This window comes from Culex pipiens, chromosome 1 (genome assembly GCF_016801865.2).
Source record: "Culex pipiens pallens isolate TS chromosome 1, TS_CPP_V2, whole genome shotgun sequence".
NCBI classification, from domain to species: domain Eukaryota; kingdom Metazoa; phylum Arthropoda; class Insecta; order Diptera; family Culicidae; genus Culex; species Culex pipiens.
Window position 1 is genome coordinate 109,520,414 of NC_068937.1, and position 4,632 is coordinate 109,525,045.

A 4,632-nucleotide genomic window follows, 5' to 3' on the forward strand; every position below is an offset into this window, starting at 1 on the left:
AGGACGCCGCACTGTTCAATCATTTTCTGGCGTACATTCAATTTTGCAGTCTAAAACCAGTCATTGAATTGGAAAAATAAAATTCTTTTTCAAATTTGCTTTTCTTGATTTGTGTGCACCTAACGTCATGATTCGAATTCCCGGACGCTTCGAAACCCGGACACCTCATCTTGTTTTGTGATTTTTTTGGATATAAGTTTGCATAATGAATGTCAAAACTGTGTTATTTGATGAATTCTAACATCAACTTTCATTTAAAGTTTGTTTGAACGCTGTAATTAGTGTTAAAACAATAAAATAAAATAAAATTATAAGATTACCAAAAATGCGAAACATTTCACGTGAAATATTTCATAGGCGTCCGAAGCACCGGGAAAGCAAAGCAGAAATTTATTGTTTTGATTTCCTTAAATTCTAGCGAATTTTTATATAAAATATCGATTGTTTTGATGTTAACAGCTTCCATTCACTAACATGTCAGCAGTGGTGTCACGGTTCGCTCACTCGAATCGTGGTTCAAACGATACGTCATGACGCTCAAGTGTGGTTCGCTCATGATTGCGAACCAAGCACGAGCGAACCACGATCCGAACGCCTGCCGTGGTTCGCATGAACCCTTGCTCTCTCATCGCGAATGAGAGTGAGAGGGACCATCAATGAGCGGTTCGCAATAAGAGCTAAAAAACAGCACTCAGAGAAAAACACTTCATGGTTTTGACAACAGAAGGCTACGGCAGACGGCTTAAGTGACTATGGAGGGCTACAGTGCATGGCTGCAACAATTGGGATGTCCTGGGTTTTCCAATGACTCCCTGGATTTATTATCGGTGGGTACACCGCCGTAACAAGCAAGAGGTCTGCGGTTTATGACTGCAGATCATACCCGCATAGCTCCAGTGAGTATGGTAGACTTTTTTATATTATGTTGTTATGTCCTGGGTCAACAGAGGACTCCCTGGTTCCTTGGGGACCATCCACAAACGTGGACACTTTTTTTGGAAATCCCCCCACCCCCCACCCCCCATCATGGACAATTTCCATTCAAATTAATTCTTTTTTCCATGGAACGTGGTTAATCGCCACATACCCCACCTCCCTCTCACCCTAAGGTGTCCACGTAGTTTATGGATGGTCCCTTGATAACTTTATCGTTAACAAATTTGAACAATTTTGTGGGAGTGAAGAATAAAAACAAATAAGTTTTTCTATCAGTGCCTACATTCTCCGTTGGCGAACCGTTCGCTGAACGCTCTCTTTACTCCGTTCAGAGCGGAGCGGCAAGCGAGCAGAGAAATGATGATCGAAATTTTGGTTCGCGAACCGTTCAAACCCGCCGCTCTGAGCGTTCGATAAGCGCTCACCCGATAGGTTCGTCGATTGAGTGGCTGTGATACGCTCAAAAGCGAACCGTGACACCACTGCATGTCAGTCCAAATTTGTGCGATTCATTAGCAAAAACGAGTGACCGGAATTCGAAGCAAAAGTGTCCGGATTTCGAATCAGCTTTTATTAGTGTCTGGGATTCGGAACACAACAAGTCATTTTAATTTTCAAATTCTGATGAAAAAACGTTAGAAAATACATAATTTGCATGCATTCTCTGAAAACTGATTGTTAATACTACATCCTAATGATATTTCTTCATTTCCTACTTATTACATGGTTTTTTGTCAACTATAACGAAAATAATATGCTACTAAGTGTCCGGATTTCGAATCATGACGTTATGTCGAAGACCAAGATTGTTTACTTTTTGCTCTTTGGTCTGACAGTCTTCGTCTGACAGATTTGGTCTGACAGCTATATCATGGATTTTGGTCTGGTCTAGGTGAGGGATAGGACACAGCACCTTCCTGGTATTGATACCAGAGAAAGGTATTATTACGCATTTCCCTTGTTATTTACCCATGCTCGGGAAATTCAAATGGTTAACAAAGCTCGGGTTCTCTCCCAGGTATTATCACTTCCAAGTGCTCACGTTCACATAATGTGGTTGCCAAAAGTTAAGGATGAGGAAATGTTCACTAAACTGCCTTTGTTTCATTTGAAATAAAGAGCATTGGGGTAAACTTAACATTGTTATGAACACTCGTTTGGAGTTTGGTTTGAAAGTATTTTTTTGTATGAAAATGACCTTTTAAGCTAACCATAATCAAGCTTAACCATCGCTTAACATAAAGCTTAACCATCTCTTAACAAAAATAATTATAAATTTATTACATGCCTACATCTCCCTTTAAACTCTAGTATAGCATAAGCCAAAACAATTCGATAATCCTTTCTTATGAAACTGCTTTTCCACACGCAGGCACTGAAATTCATATTTTATGTTATGCAAGTGACGTGAGTGTTGGATTACTTGTTTTAGGCAACGTGTTTTCTGAGCATTCTGTGGTACACAACAAATAAAATTCGCTTCAGCTTTGGTGGTTCCCAATCGTGGCATTCCATCTGCTAACCAGTAGTTAAATTCAATTTCCCGCATCAAATAGCGTATAGGGTTTGTCACACGTGTGATGGTGGTGCTGCAAAATTGGAAAATCGATTTCTGCGGTCGAATGCCATCGAAACCGAAATCACAATATCACGAGTATCCAGAACGAGTGTGAGTGTGTGGTAAGAAAGTATTGTTGATCACTTGTCTGCTTATCGATGCGGTTGACAAGGGGGCGGTGGAGGTCTTGAAAAATCAAATCGAAGTTTGGTAGTCAAACTGCTGAGTCGCAACTTCTGAGAAAGAAGGTCAAGCGATTTGCCTGTTGAACAATGGTACGTAACTTTATTTAAATTCTTGGAAATGAGGTAAAGTTTGATTTGAAATATTGTACACCAAGTTTCTCTTGGAATCGGTTATGGAGAAAGAACGTCGAGACTTATGCGGGCTTTTTTTCTTATGCGTGCTTTTAAATGTCACTGTCACTTTATTTGACGGAATATGTGGCCAACCCAAAGGGTGATCGTCGAAAATTATATTTTTTAAGCTGAATTCTTATTTTGTAATGAATGCATTGAAAAAAATGAAGTCAGTTGATGTCCGAAACGAGCAGGATAGATGTATATATGAGTTGGTAAGATTACAAGAATATTAGATTGTATGAATTGTATGTTTGAAACATTGTTAAAAAATAAGATTGTGGTAATGTTACTATAAAAGATAATAGATTAATATGAGAATAAAACGTGATAGATAAATAAACGTGCAAGATAAATTTTATCTTATCTTCCTTGCTTTATTATAGCAATTACAGCTTGAAATCCCCACCGATACAAGTTAGAGGGAACATTAAGATATAACTAGATTGGTGCGGAAAATGCTTTCGCTTCAGCAAACCAGCAGCTGTCCTAATTTAGTTGGGATTCTCCCCCAAACTTACAGATTTTCCCATGACGGGTCTGTGTGCAGAAACTGAACGTACTTCGGCTGGGATAAGTGCCCAAAGTGTGTGTATGAAGCGGCACTGGTGATAATTTGTTACCCTGTTTAAAATTCATAAGGCGTTTTCACACAGAACACGGTAACCATGATTGCTTTGCTCAGCACAGCTCAAAGTTCTTTTTGTGCAAATGTAATTGAGCCAGAATCCGACGAAATGTCGGAGGCAATGGCAATGGTTGAAACGTAGTTTAAATAAGCAAAGCCATTGAAAGCTATGGAATAGTGTTGAACTTAGAGGGTGACGATTCTCGAGATTTTCAATATCCCGGGAATCGAGAGTTGAATTTTGCAATTTCCCGGGAATTCCCGGGACCCAAAAGTGCCAATAATTTAAAAAGAATAATTATAAATTTGTTTTTTTTTCAACAATTTTAGTTACAAATAGTTAATAATTATTCAATTAAACGTTAATTTAAGTAAAAAAGTAAAAAATAAATAATATAAAGTTAATTTTAGTAGCCTCATTATTGAGGGACTATTCCTTCCTTTTGATCTTCATTCTGAATCTGTTTATACAAGATCGTTTAAGGAACTTATTTGGACCCAACATTGTAGTTTCAAATGTTTAGGAATCATCATTCGCACTAAGTGATTTTTCAAAAGTAGCATGAACTTATTAATAGATTTTTGTGAAGTTAAAATGTAGCAGATATTAAATTTCATTGCAGTGGCTTTTTTACAATATGATAAATAACGACTCAAAACAACAATTTAAAGTTGTTTAAAGAAGGAAAATTAAGATCAACTGTAAATATTCACTGATGAAATTTTTACAGTTGTCAGAAAATCCCGCATGTTCACAATTGCTGTACCTGAACTTTAAAATGCAAGAGCTTTAATTTTTTTTTATATAATTTAATATTAAGGTAGATGCGAGTCACAAAATGACTATTTGGCACCAAAAAAAAAAAAAAAAAAAGAGGAGGACATGAAAATTGAACGTATCTTGACTTGGCTTTTCCCTCTTAGAAATAATAAATAAAAATTATATTCAATTTTTTTTTTAGTTTTCCATTTTTAGGGTATAACTGTTAAGTAAGGTAAATTTTGGAATCCACATTGTTTTGGCTTATCTCAATTATAATTATTAGAATTTTTGACAAATTTAAATTTACTCTTTCTGAATAAGAAAATTAGAGAGCCCAATGTTCTAAACAATTTAGAATTTCTCAATTGTTTTTTTGATTAGCTTAAAT